Source organism: Neoarius graeffei, chromosome 1 (assembly GCF_027579695.1).
Source record: "Neoarius graeffei isolate fNeoGra1 chromosome 1, fNeoGra1.pri, whole genome shotgun sequence".
Classification (NCBI taxonomy): Eukaryota; Metazoa; Chordata; class Actinopteri; order Siluriformes; family Ariidae; genus Neoarius; species Neoarius graeffei.
In genome coordinates this window covers 79,179,276-79,194,809 of record NC_083569.1, presented here as the reverse complement: position 1 = coordinate 79,194,809, position 15,534 = coordinate 79,179,276, and the positions used below count along the sequence as shown (strand labels likewise).

The window sequence follows — 15,534 nt, the reverse complement described above, 5'->3', positions numbered from 1 at the left end:
GAACCTACCTCTGTTTGGAACATCATCTCAAGTCATATATTCTCTAATTTGGGTGGTCTGAAGTTTCTTCTACTTTGTAATTATAATATTGATCGTATACCTGTCTCTCTCTCTCAAACTTTCATAAGCAAACACTTTTGGCCTGGTCTCTTATTTAAAAGCACAATTTTTCTCCTAATAGATATTTCATATGGAACAACAGGGATGTTTGTTACAAAAGGAGATCTCTATTTTTTGACAGTTGGTTTAGGAATGGCATTGTACAGATCAATCAGCTTTTCAATAAGGAAGGGAATTTATTTAATTACCAAGAATTCCTTTCTCATTATAAGATCCCTGTGACCCCTAAAGATTTTGCGGTCGTCTTTGACGCCATTCCATCTGGTGTAATTATGCTCTTCAAGGGTTACACCACTCCACCTTCCACTGTGGCTCCTTTGCCTGATCCAGTGGACACACCCATAGGGAAATTATGTTTTCTGCCAGCATCTCGTAAAAATAACAAAAAAATTCGCTCCTTATTTTTAGCTGATTGTGTCTCTATCCCATATGTAATTACCACCTGGAATACACATGTTCAGAACCTATGTTGGGGAAAAATATGGACCCTTCCTAATAGATACCTACTGGTTAACAAAGTTAAAAAAATTTCTTTTAAAATCATTCATCGTTGCTATCCTGTCAAAACATTCTTAGTGAGGTTCATTAAAGACATTGATGTATCCTGTACTTTCTGTAACGTGCACCCAGAGACTGTCTTCCACTTATTCTGGACTTGTGAACACACTCGGAATCTATGGCAAGGCATTTGTCGTTTTATTTTGGACCATATTCATGAGACCTTTTGTACTATGTTTGCACAATGTATTGTTTGGATTTATAGATTATCAGAGAGAATTGGACAGTGAATTTTTTTTCTTGCTAATCTCATTATATTGCTGGCCAAATTTTATATCCATAAATGTAAGGTGTTGAAAATCAGACCCTCTTTTTGTACATTCAAAAAAGAAATTGAATTCTACATAAAAACAATATCAACCTCTCCCAATAAGAAAGCCATTAAACCATTAAGTATGTGCTCCAAATTTCATGTATTTTTGTAATTTATACGTGTGTGTATACATGTATATTTTTTTTACACGTTTGCACCATTTATAGTTTGTGTTTTGTTTGCAGTAACCCCTGGCGTTGTATATCCGCATTTCATGTTTGTTTGTGCTGTTCATATGTTTGATAATATTGTCTGATGTACTGTATATTGTAAATGAAAGGATTTATATAATAAAAAAATTTAATAAAAAAAAGTTTATACTTCTTGTAAGTTGTCTCCTCTAGGGGGCGCTGTCACATGAAATACACCACTTTTTACTGATTTTTTTTTTTTTTTATTGAGGAGGGAAATGTACAATAATATATGGCAAGCGGAAAAAGAGCACACAATGTTAACTGAACAAAAAATAAATAAAACAACTAGGGGTCATTTCTAGCAAGTTTAATACATTAATAAGTAATTTCTGCTTTTATTTTTCATGAATTTTAATGATTTGTAATATGATAGTTCTCTCAAAGAAAATCAAGAAGATTTGTGTTTTAATATATTTACATTTATGAATATAAAATTTGTCCAGAATAAATAAAATATTTAAGAGAAATTCAGTCTCTTGATCCTCCATTATTATTCCAAATGTAACCTCATTTCTGATAAATTGTGTAAGAAAAGAGATTTTTGCTTCAAACCAATCATACATGTCACACCAAAAAGGTATCGTTATACAGTCAGAAGAAAAATAAGTGATCCATGCTTTCTATTTCATTGTCACAGAACGTGCAATTATTTTGATCAAAGTTGAATCTTTGTCTCAGGAGTTCACATGAGGGATATATATTATTAAATACCTTAAAATGAAGCTCTTTAGTTTTTGAAGGTCAAGTCGAGTTTATTTGTATAGCGCTTTTAACAATAAACATTGTCGCAAAGCAGCTTTACAGAATTTGAATGACTTTAAACATGAGCGAATTTTATCCCTAATCTATCCCCAATGAGCAAGCCTGTGGCGACGGTGGCAAGGAAAAACTCCCTCAGACGACATGAGGAAGAAACCTCGAGAAGAACCAGACTCAAAAGGGAACCCATCCTCATTTGGGCAACAACAGACAACATTAACAGTTTTAACATGAAGTCAGTTTCGTTGATGTTATAAATCTTCATTGATGGAAACTTGAGTGCAAAACTGTTCATGACAACTGCAGACCTAAAGTTAGCAAGTCAACTGTAGTCCTCAGCCATAAAAGGATTACTGTAAGTGTCCAGAGCGTCTTCCAAGTGTGACTTTCAACTGTCCATATGGGGCTGTCCTCCGCAGGAGCGATGTGATGAGACTCCAGCAAGACACAGAGCATCAGGATGGATCAGGCAGGTCCGAGGAGCAGAAGAGGTCAGCATCTTGATCTCAGGATTGACATGTAACTCAGAGGGACAGATGGGGGGAGAGAAAACACAGGTTGTTGGGTATGCCCAATGCCACCTGAATAAGTCAGACCAGTATACATTTTGCGCTGAGTGCAAGCAGGGACTCCGGCAACTAACTATGACAGCATAACTAAAAAGGGAGAGCCAGAAGGTAGCACAGGCATGAGGGAGCCCCGGGACATAAAGCAGCAGCCACTACACCGGCAACAAACTCGAGTGAGCAAGCGAGTGGGGACTGACAGCATCCATACATCCCAGTTTACCAAAACACTCTGTCTGAGGACCCTCCAGATCTACACCTTTACCTCAAACACCATTAACAAAAGGCTTGACGAAACAGATATGTTTTCAGTCTAGACTTAAACACTGAGACTGTGTCTGATTCCCGAACACTACTTGGAAGGCTGTTCCATAACTGTGGGGCTTTGTAAGAAAAGGCTCTGCCCCCTGATGTAGCCTTCACTATACGAGGTACCAGCAGATAGCCTGCACCTTTTGATCCAAGTCGGCGTGGCGGGTCATAAAGGAGCAGAAGTTCACTCAGGTACTGTGGCACGAGACCATTCAGTGCTTTAAAGGTCAATAGTAATATTTTATAATCAATACGAAATTTGATTGGGAGCCAATGCAGTGTGGATAAGACAGGGGTGATGGGGTCATATTTTCTAGTTCTAGTAAGGACTCTTGCTGCTGCATTTTGAACTGGAGCTTGTTTATGCACTTATTGGAACATCCAGACAGTAAGGCATTACAGTAATCCAACCTGGAGGGAACAAAAGCATGAACTAGTTTTTCTGCTTCGTGAAGTGACATTAAATTTTTTATCTTAGCAATATTTCTGAGATGAAAGAAAGCTATCTGGGTAATGTTATCGATGTGTAAAACCTACTTCTAGCTGCATGTGGTCCAAATACAAGTACTTCAGTCTTGTCAGAGTTAAGCACACAAAAAAAGATGGCGCCTGTGGTGGCAAGCCGTCAGCCTCATCTCCCTCGTCTGCTCAGCAGAGTGTGTGCAGTTACCCGACCGCTATGTGCATTTTGCCAAGATGTATCTACTCTGTTTGTTTACAATCGCCAGGCTCTTTTTAATATTAAGACTCTTAGTGAGTCGCTGTTATTATTAAAAGGTCCCCTTGCATCGTTTTTTCATTAACTGTGCGGTGGTCTCTAGTATGAATGAATGCCCTGTGAGGCGGTTTTGGTGAAAAATATGCTGCGGTTCTCCTGTTTCCGGCTGTTCTAGTTTGCTGGAGGAGCGGGTGGGGAGAGAACGACAGGATTTCAGCTCTTACTTATTAATATTCATGACATGTAAACGCGTTACCTCTGATTGGCTAACAGCACTGTGACGCTGCCTCAGAACAAGCGGATGTGGGTGTCTTACTACGGCGAGGGAGAAGGGACAAACCGCGAAAGGAAAAATACCGCGTGCTGACGTCATTGATGTGCGACGCGAGGAAATAAAATAAATTCAAATGTTTGGGTTTTTACTGAACAAAAACGAATAAAATGAACGAGTGACTTAAAAAAAGAATGTGGGTGCCTTTGTAAAAGCTGTTTTGATTGGCTATTATGATCTCGACATCGATGTTTTGACCAATAACAATGTAGATAACACGAATTCTACCAAATCGCAGTGACGTACTTCCGGTTAACCTGAGATGCACACGCGCGCCGCCGTGAGTCAGTACAACGCTGGACGCCGTGGAGTTCGGAGCTGTCTTGTGGTCTTCCTTCTAGAGCTGTGGGTTTTTTTTTTTTTTGGATTAAATTCGGTTTTATACAGGTAATTGATATTTATGGATAGATTATATTCCTTTTCTTATAGTTTCTATGATTTTTTTTCTTTTAGGAATTTACGACTTCTTTATGTTTTGGGAGTTGTTTTATTAATGTTAGTCACATGGACTCGTATAACTTCACGAGAACTTTCATACCTCAGTTGGTGTAACGAGGAAATTTAGGGAAGTAAGTGATAGTTTCCCTACCGACAATGTCATTAAAATTGGTAATAGAAAAGGGAAGTAAGTGTTAGTTCCCTAAGAAAAAAAAGGGGGAAAGTAAGTGATAGTTTCCCTACAAATGATCCACAGTCGTATGAATTTTGGGAAACACTACATTCATAATCTTCAATCTAGCTTTGCTTCGAAGAATATTCAATGAGTGGCGTACAACTCTGCTGTATGGATGCTCCAAACGAAATCGGAATAAGAATTGTGAATTCCTATTCACTACATATATTTATTACTTGAGATGAAAACTGATCTGAAACAGCGTGTAGAACAGTTTGTTGCGACTGCCATCGAAAACTACGCTTATAATGAAGACTTCTGGAGTGATGAAGAGGAGGAATCTGGCGGGAATATCTCTAACGCAGATCTTGCTGGTGACTTAGAAAAATTTCTTTCTCAAGATAAAGATCAACAGAAAGAGAAAAATTCTGCCTCAAGCGAGTTCCAGGACCTCGCCCAGGAGTTTGCCACAAGTGAGAAAACAAGCCCACCAATCGATGACGATCTGGTGAAGATCATAGATGGTCTCATCAATGACAAACTACCCAAAGCAAAACTCGACGAGCTTACTGACAAATATGCCAGACCGGAAAATTGTGAGCTCTTACTGGCTCCTAAGATGAACAGGACTGTGTGGACTCAGCTTAAAGACAACACCAAGAAAGCAGATACTGGAATGCAGAGATGTCAACGGATGTTTTTGACTGCAGCTTATGCTATCCTTGATGCCTCGAAAACAGCATCCGGAGAAATGAAAACCAAACTAGTCCATGCTTTGGTGCTTATCCTGTCTGGCAATAGAGAAATCAATCTGAAGACGAACAACACGCAAAAATACAAACAAAAAACATAAACGTGCACAGGTGGGGAGAGCTTGTAGCCGCAGCATCCCCATCATGCGCCGCCATATCCACTATTATGGTTGAATATTTTATATTATCAGTTAGATCAAGTATCAGTAGTCTATCACTATTACTGTATATATGGTATACCTGATAGCAGCAATCCATTTTGCACGCCTGTCAGGGTCCCGTGGCAGCCTACTGTCAAGTGTATGTGAGCATCATGGGTTTCCCACACTTGAAAGGGAAGGACTCGGACACAGGATTCCACTCATCTTATGTTTTATTGATTTTCAGTGGAGTTGACGTTGTAGTAGAATTGTATATAGTAGGGTTTTCCAGAAGAAAAGGTAGAAGTGGAACCAGAAGTAGAAGGCGGAAATATGGCGTTTGACCGACAAGATGGCGTCTGTTTACAATCTGGATCGGCTGTGACGTCACATGCAAGTGGTCCATACAATGCTTTATGCAATGCCTCAACTCCTATTACAACAGAGTTGTTTGGTGATGACGTGGGGAAAGAAATTGATGCAGTGACCAAAGCAAACAAGTTGGGGAAAAAAGCGTGTACCCCCTAGGAAGAGTCGCGGTTCACGCTTTCAGCCCTATGGCCAGGGAAGATCTTCAGATCGCTTTGGCTCAGCGAGGGGTCGTTATGGCAGCCGAGGATTCAACAGGGCTTTTTTAGGGGAAAGATACGCCGACCTCAGGAGGACGTCGGCGAAGTCCGCATCCTACAACAAGAGCACTCAGAATTAACTCCTCCACAACAGGTCAGCTATGATAACTTGATAAATATACTACTCGGGTCACAACAGCCTTTTATAGCTGGGCAAATAAGCCATTATTTGAAGGAATGGAGAAAGATCACTATGGATCCTTACATTTTGCAATGTGTAAGCAACTGTCCCATTGAATTTGACTATGATCCCTCCTGTATCCAAAATGTCACTAACTATGAGCATAAATTCTCCCCAGCTCAACAAGAGGCCATTGACAATGAAATGGAGACATTTTTGAACAAGCATATATTATTGAGCCTGCTCATTATTCAGTCCCCATCGAGCCCCAGTTTAGGAAGTACCTCAAGTTTGTCTGGAGGGGTAGATTGTTCCAATATACGGCACTGCCCATGGGTTTATCCAGCAGCCCTCGAATATTTACCAAGATTTTGAAACCGGTATTTGCCACCTTGCGATCCCAGTTTGGACACTCGTGTCTGGGATATATCGATGATTCATTTTATACTGCAGATACACTTGCTCTATGTCAAGAAGCCACCTTGCATGTGGCCCAGTTATTCACTAAGCCTGGTTTTGTTGTACATCCCACCAAGTCTGTTTTTCATCCCTGTCAGTCTTTGGAGTTTCTGGGATTCGTTTTAGATTCTGCCCATATGAGAGTCACTATTCCAGAGAGAAAAGCATCCAAAATTGTGAGTTTGTGCCAGGATTTTCTACGGGACAAACTTTTCACCATTCGCGAGGTAGCTTCGCTTATTGGAACTCTTGTCTCCACATTCCCTGGGGTTGAGTTGGGACCACTACATTATAGATCCTTAGAGCGAGATAAAGACATTGCCCTATGTAGAGCCTTGGGCAGTTTTGATGAATGCATGTCCTTATCGAAAGGAAGCTGAGTAGAGTTGAACTGGTGGATATGCTCCATCCCTCACAGTTCTCGAATCATTGACCATGGGGTGCCGGAGGTTGTCCTTAACACAGATGCTTCTGGAAGGGGATGGGGTGCTACTTCGGGCAGTTGCTCTACTCAGGGTTTGTAGTCGCCTGAGGAGGCTTCTTACCATATCAATGTTTTAGAATTATTGGCTGTCAAATTGGGCTTAAGAGCTCTTCTTGATCAAACTCGAAATCAACACATCCGTATCACTTCAGACAATACCACGACAGTGACCTACATTAATGCCATGGGAGGTTGTAGGGTTCCAGCTTGTGACACCATTGCAAAAGATATTTGGTCATGGGCGGTAGAACGTGAGAACTGGCTGTCCGCAGCGCATGTAGCTGGAATTCGAAATACCACTGCAGATCATTTATCACGCCAGTTGAACCCTGAGGTGGAATGGGAACTGAGTTCTAATATATTCAGGAAGCTTACGCACTGTTTTGGTGTTCCTGATATTGACTTGTTTGCAAGTAGACTGAACCACAAGGTTAAGTCCTATGTGTCATGGAAGCCTGACCTGCACTCAACATATATAGATGCTTTCTCGTTAAATTGGGGAGAATTTGCTAATGCCTATGCTTTTCCCCCGTTTTGTCTAATTGGCAGGTGCCTACAGAAGGTCACTCTAGAGCAAGCCACCTTGATCATTGTTGTCCCAATGTGGAAAACGCAAGCATGGTTCACCAATTTACTAAGTCTGTTGATCGATCATCCTCGAGTTGTCCGAGTGACCAAGGGAATCCTCTCAAATCCACTGCATGGCAAGGCCCATCCACTGAGTCCCAAACTCCACACTCAAAAAACATTGGATTTACTTAACCGAGTTATGGCAACCGGTCCCACGAGACTGTGTTAATTTAGATGTATTGAATACAGTTATGTTAAGTTTTTCAATACATAACTCTATTCAATACATCTAAACAGTTTCGTTGGACTGGTTGCCATAACTCAGTTAAGTAAATCCAATGTTTTATTTTTTTGAGTGCATCTTCTGGTATGCAGAATATCAGGAAGGAGTTCTCTAAGCACAACATGCCTTCAGAAATTATCGAGGTCCTCCTATGATGTGCCTGGCGAGACGGAACACAGAAGCAATATAACGTCTACCTGCACAAATGGACCCAGTTTTGTTTACAAAGGAAAGTGGATTCCATGCAGCCCACTGTGAATGATGTGCTCGAGTTTCTCCACGATTTGTACAAGAGGGGCTTCGCCTATTCCACTATGAACACAACGCGTTCAGCTTTATCTAATTATTTAATGGGCACACCCTTATCTGGAACTCATTATACTGTGGCCAATCATCCATTTATTGTTCGTTATTTCAGGGGTGTTTTCAATTGTCGAAAGCCTTTACCCAGGTACTCTGAAACATGGGGTGTTGACGTTGTGTTAGATTATATGAAGTTATTATACCCTTTGGACGAGCTTTCATTAAAAGAACTTACGTTAAAGTTAGTGGGCCTTCTTGCCCTTACCTCAGGACAGAGATGTCAAACTTTAGTTCATTTGGATATTGAATGCATGAAGAAAACACAGAATTATTATTTATTCCAACTAACTGAGCACATGAAGCAGAGTAGACCAGGAAATGCGTTTTATTCCTTCTACGTAATAAAATACCAGGAACAGGAATTGTGTGTTTATACGACACTAGAACATTATCTTCAGCGAACTTTGTTACATCGTCAGCCTGGACACACAAAACTGTTGCTTTCGTATGTTAAGCCTTTTTCACCAGTTGGAACCAGCACAGTAGGTCGATGGATTAAAACACTTCTTGACTTAAGTGGCATAAACACTGCTAACTTTAAGGCGCACAGCACTCGTTCCGCTAGCTAGTAAAGCTAGTCAAACGGTTCCAGTAGATACTATTTTGAAACATGTAGGCTGGTCTGCAGAGTCAACTTTCCGCAAGTTCTATGACAAACCTGTTGTAACGAATGGTGCTTTCCAAAATGCTGTCCTGGAATAAAAAATTGTTTTCTTGCAAGGATGGTTGTGTCCATAATTGTGCTTTAAAATCTCATGTTAACCGGAAGTACGTCACTGCGATTTGGTATAATTGAAAATTAAACGAGACTTACCTGTAAGTTGAAGTTCGATGATAATTCTACCAAATCCGCAGTGGTACTGAGGGTTAACATGCCCTCTCTAAATTCACCCAACCCTATTTATTCCTAACTATTATGTCCACAACCTTTGAAGTCTGACTCACGGCGGCACGCGTGTGCATCTCATGTTAACCCTCAGTACCACTGCGGATTTGGTAGAATTATCATCGAACTTCAACTTACAGGTAAGTCTCGTTTAATTTTCAATTTTCACATTAATTTCTGAAATTCACTGCAGGATTTTCACCGACTCTGAAATATAAACACAGACAATTCTCACTCCCTGAAAAGAGGCGAGTAAAATAAAGGTATGTTCTTCAGTGAATGTTTTATAGTTCAGAGGTTTTGTCAGTGTGTGATTTATCAGGATAAACTGTACATGATAACAATGTCAGACAGAGACAGAGTCTCTAACACACTGCTGAAACACTGACACTGAAATGCAAGCTGATTATAAGTGTTTTTATTGAGTTTAGTTTAAAAACTGTCTTTAATGATCAGTGATCAACCGAGACAACAAAGCTGAAAAACAGGTTTAAAGGTTGCTGTGTTTTATTAACTGCTCAAAACTAAACTGATTCCAACATGAACACTGAAATACAATTATACTTTATACTGTGTGTGTGTGTGTGTCTGAGAGAAGTCCAGAGGTGATCACTGGGTGAAGCATAAACACTTATAGAAACATATCAGTCAGTGAGAAACTGTGAATGATCCAGTTCCTGAGCTGAGAGCTGTGAGAATGATCAGTGAAATCCTGTGTTTATTACAATCTAATGAAGATGAGAATGTTTACGTGTGTTTTATATCACAGTCTAAATGCTTCCAGTGTCCTTGCTGAGGTTTAACACTGCAGACAGGCCTGTGGAGTCAAACAGACTAATCAGTAACACCTCATACTGTTACATGTGTGAACTGAATGATGTGATTTCTGACTGAAAAGGTTCAAAACACAGGAGGAAGAAAATGGCTGAATCTTCATCACCAGCAAAAGACAGAAGAAGGAGCAGAATGGAAGAACCAGGTTCATGTAAGTTATACAGCTCATAGATGATTGTTTATTAAATAGTTATGCAGCAGTAATTTACTGTTTCTATAGTAACAACTAATTCTCAGGGACTTGTACTGCATGATGGATGAGTTACATCATTTAATGAAGGACTATTATGAAATTTTGGCTGAAATGAAGGGTTATAGAAATGATCTCAGTGAATGGTTTCATTGTTTTTCTGGTGACTCTGTGCCACTTTTCAGATCACACTTGTGTTATAATGCAGGAACATCTTAGAAAGCCAGTTATTGATGCTGTATATTGACATTGTGTAACTGTGGAGGATGTTTTAGAGTTTATTAGCTGAATATTTAATTACATAAACATATAATTCAGTAATTAGATCCATAGTTAAACGTGTCAGAAAATAAACTGTCCTGGAGGAGGATTGTAACGCGAGACAAATCGTGGTCAGGAAACGGGCAACAGTCCAAGAACCAGGAATCAGAAAAACACAGGCGATATAAACACAAGGGCGGAACGAGGGAAAGCGGAAGGCAGAAAGGGTCAGACACAGGACTACACTCAGAATAATAGCGCTCAGTAGTCTGACGGAATGCAGAGGCGATACTGTGAGAGGAACAAAACAAGCAAAGGGGCATCAATACAAACGGAGACCGAAAGGAACAGGTGATGGTGATTAGAACTCGGGGGAGCCGCTCCGAGGAAGTGGCTCCGGATTGGCTGACGGAGAGCACGTGGTAGTGACTGGTGTGAGGGGGATTGTGGGAAGTGGAGTCCTGAGTGTTGGGTGAACCCGGAAGCGTGACACTTTCACAGTAAAGAGAAAAGATCGCTGTGATTAAATCTCATGCCAGTAATTTAGGCACAACTGAATATATATGAAACCAAACTAAAGTATATGATTGTGGAATGTAATTGATAATCAGAATCGGCACAAATAATCAGGATAAAATGGCTGTGATCAGGCTGCACTTTAATGGAACCTTACAACATTTTTAAAGCTAAACATGTATAATGTAAAACAATGTATGATAAAAAAAGATGAATATACAGTGAGGTACAAAGTCTGAGACCACATTAAAAATCTGGGAATCTGGACATGAACAAAGGTTTGAATTTTTGCACATGTTCCACATTTAAAGTCACTACAGAATGAAAAAAGTGTGACTTTGTGAAAGAAAAGTGTTTTATTGGTGGAGTTTTGCACCGATACTGTATAAGAGGAATAAAGAACTCAAGCACAAATAGTTTTATGGAAAAATAATCAGCGCTGGGGTGATAACGACTGTCATTATTATTATTAATGCAGGAGCTTCTGGGCTTTATTTCTGATGTAAGATCTACAGTACACATGTAAATACCCTGATACATGGAAGTATTCCACAAAAATATTTTTACACAAACATTAAATGACGCCCCAACAAGTGCCTTTAGACTTCAATTGTTAGTGAGTTTAGAATGAAAAGCCTTTTTGGTATCAGTCCAGAAAAACGTAGAAATTCTGGTGTGTGATTTTCACACCTACACTACAGACGCAGTGGACTGTATAGAGACAAGGTTGAAACAAATTCCAGTATTTCTACACTATTTATAAACAATGTGTAACATTATTTTCTATCAAACCTAGTTTATGGTGACTCCAGCAGTCTCCTGACTGAAGAGCAGCTGCTGTGTTCGATCTGTCTGGATGTGTTCACTGATCCACTCAGCACTCCATGTGGACACAACTTCTGTAAGAGCTGCCTTACACAGTGCTGGGAGAAGAGTCAACGCTGTCACTGTCCATTATGTAAAGCGAAATTCACCAAGAAACCTGAATTGAAGATTAATACAACACTGAGAGAGGTGGCTCATCTGTGCCTGTCCTATCTGGTTCTGTCCCTCCACTGGCTGACTGGCTGGACTCTGTGCTGCTTGTTAGAAACTTAAGCATGGCACCTGTAAAATATAGATAAGGCTACTATTAATTCAGCTCCATCACATTGGCTGCACTTGTTTTACCTTCAGATACTGTACTTAAAATGTAGGCGACTTAGATTATTATTTAGCCTATTTAGCACCATTGTCATAATATTTCACGAGTTTTATTTATTCACTAATACATCTGCATCTATATTTGCCTGTGGGCTATCCAAGCAAACAAAATTCAGTCTTAGTAAATATTTATCCATTACTTTCCATTTTGTATAAGTGCAGGTGTAACTACACTCAGAACGATTGATAGAACACAAATTGTAGAAGCCAGCGAGACGCACACGGAGACTGTCCGGGGTTCACCCAGGACTCACCGCCCTGTTCTGTAGGTCAAACACCGACTAGCCCCGTCCCTCCCACCCAGAGAGGAGAGTTACCTGACTGCTGTTCATTTTCATGCAGTTTCTTTTTCCTTTTTTCACTCCCCGAGGGAGAACTCCGCTTCATCTTGCTAGGCTGATGCACATGCACTGGGAATCTGACGTGCGCGAGCAGCGCGACGGACGTTCACGTCATCACGTGTGTGTTTTTTTTTTTTGTTTTTTTTTCCCCCCCCACGGGGCCTCTGGGAGTTTGCAGGGCTCTACGCAACGTGCGTATTGGGTGAACCGGTGTTCTGAAATTTCTTCCTACCTATAATTTCTTCCTACCCGTAGTGGAAATTTATAGCTGTATCTGATATTTTGTCCTACCTTGTGAAAATATCCTACCAGCACATATATCTTCTTCCCTCTGTGTTGAGGGTGGTAGCAAATTATTATAGACATCAAACCCCTATAAATATCTGCTTCCCTCCATCTTTTAGGTGGTAGCACATTATTATAGATATCAAATCCCCATAAATATCTGCTTCCTCTGTGTTGAGGGTGGTAGCAAATTATTATAGACATATAACCCCTATAAATATGCTTCCCTCCATCTTTTAGGTGGTAGCACATTATTATAGATATCAAATCCCCATAAATATCTGCTTCCTCTGTGTTCAGGGTGGTAGCAAATTATTATAGACATATAACCCCTATAAATATCTGCTTCCCTCCATCTTACTACATTATTATAGATATCAAATCCCCATAAATATCTGCTTCCTCTGTGTTCAGGGTGGTAGCAAATTATTATAGACATATAACCCCTATAAATATCTCCTTCCCTCCATCTTTTAGGTGGTAGCACATTATTATAGATATCAAATCCCCATAAATATCTGCTTCCTCTGTGTTGAGGGTGGTAGCAAATTATTATAGACATATAACCCCTATAAATATCTGCTTCCCTCCATCTTTTAGGTGGTAGCACATTATTATAGATATCAAATCCCCATAAATATCTGCTTCCTCTGTGTTCAGGGTGGTAGCAAATTATTACAGTACAGTGAATATGGTCCAACAACTACTTCAACTTTGCCGCGGTCTTTAGCCGCCCAGAGTTCCTTCACTAAAACAAATACAAAGAAAAAGTGTGGCAAAATATATTTATTAACTTTATGAAAACGTGAATAAATCTTGCAACTTCTGCAGCTGATTTGGACTTGAGTGGAAAAGCTTCCACCCACTTGGAAAAAAAATCAGTAGCTGTCAAAATGTATTAAAAGCCATTGACAGTTTTGGGAAGTGGTCCAGTAAGGTCGATCCCAATCAAATCCCACACGCCAGAGACCTAAAAAAAAAAAGTAATATAAAGATAACCATAACACTAAACTGTTCACCTCCCATAAGGACATAGGGAGAATGTGATTTCACACTATTGTTACCTACTGTATAGTTTTGCACGAGTATTAATATGTATTTACCTTTATCGGCTGCAACTCCCCCACTGCAGTCAATGGTTTTCCAACCTTTTGGCATCTGTCACATTCTAAGATCTTGAAAATATATAAACTACATTATTAACATTATTTGTGTGTGACAGTCAGTTTATATTAAACAAACAAACAAAAAAAACATTAAAAAAAACATTTAAAAAAACATACCCAATTTTTTATGTCTACAGACATCCCGGTCCAGTAGAACCTGGAAGAGATTGCTGCCCATGTTTTAAGGATGCCAGTATGACCTCCCATGGGGGAGGAATGGAACTCCATGAAAAGTCTCCTGGCTTCCTCCCTCTTTTTCACCACCTTCTTATTACCAAACCAGAGATCTTTTTCTGTTAATGATACATTACTTTAATAATGCGTTATCGCCACATACAGTATTCTAAATAACATGCATCATAGACTTGTGATACTAACCCCTTACTCTGAATTTGGAGGCATATCTCCTCAGGTTTTGCTTCTGACTTTTTCCATACCCCGAGGGGTATGTGCCTTCTGTCAGGAGGGCATGCACCTGATCCCATTTACTTTCCATGTCTGTACAGTAATGTTAAAATGACTGTAGGTCAATACACTCTCAAAAGAGATGTGTTAAAAACAACACATATTTAACACATCAGCGTGTGTATATAAGGACAACACAGTTTGAGTTAATAAATGTGTTGAACTATTTAACACACTAGTGTGTTAAAACAACATAGTTTGTGTTTTATTAAATAAATAAAACACAAACTGTGTTGTTTTAACACACTAGTGTGTTAAATAGTTCAACACAGTTACTGTGTTATAGAGTTCAACACATTTATTAACACAAACTGTGTTGTCCTTATATAAACACGCTGATGTGTTAAATATGTGTTGTTTTTAACACATCTCTTTTGAGAGTGTATCATAGAGACTTGCAAACGAGCCTATGTAATACCAGAGACATGCAAACCCTGCGCTAATGTAAAGGTAGGCTACTGAGTAAGTTTCGAAACAGCTGGTAAACAGAGCTATTACACATCGAACTGCATGCTCTCAGAAACAATCATATCATGTATCATAAAAACGTACATCGTCTTGTAAACTAGCTTAGGCTACACAGTGAGATAATGTATTGTAAAGATGTATTTCGTCTCACAAACTGCAAAGTCTGGGCTAATTTCGTAGGTGCATGAGCAAGTTCTATGACCTACATGAAAATGACAATGCTTCGCAGTATTAGCTATTCAAACTGCATTCAAACACATCATGCACGTGGCAAGTTGAACTATTTGACTGTCAAACATATGCATTGAATACTGGTCACAGAAGGTATTAAAAATACAAGAAACTAACCTTGTGTAATACAGTAGCAGAAAATTATGGCCCTGTGAATTCGCCGTTGTACGCATGCGCAGTTAACTCGGGTAGGACGTTTTCATGGGTAGGATGAAATTTCAGAACACCTGTTCTGCTAGTAAAACAACACTTACTTGCTTAGCCAAATGTAAATGGTGGCAGTATTTTAAGAAACTCGCATCCACGGTGTCCCACAAGTTGAGTCGGAGTTCAAAATGTCCGACCAGCAAGTGACTCCCACAGCTCATGTGGCCACTACGGAGTTTCCATCAAGGGGCTAAAC

At 39.8% G+C, this 15,534-nt stretch overlaps 1 long non-coding RNA gene across 1 annotated transcript; it reads right to left on the bottom strand.

The window, feature by feature from the left end:
- Window positions 1–13,704: 13,704 nt before the first annotated feature.
- On the bottom strand, window positions 13,705–14,364 carry LOC132888934 (uncharacterized). Its single transcript, XR_009654981.1, has 3 exons — window positions 14,085–14,364; window positions 13,905–13,976; window positions 13,705–13,771 (listed from the first exon to the last, which is right to left on the bottom strand). It is a non-coding gene; the product is annotated as an uncharacterized LOC132888934 (long non-coding RNA).
- Window positions 14,365–15,534: the final 1,170 nt, after the last annotated feature.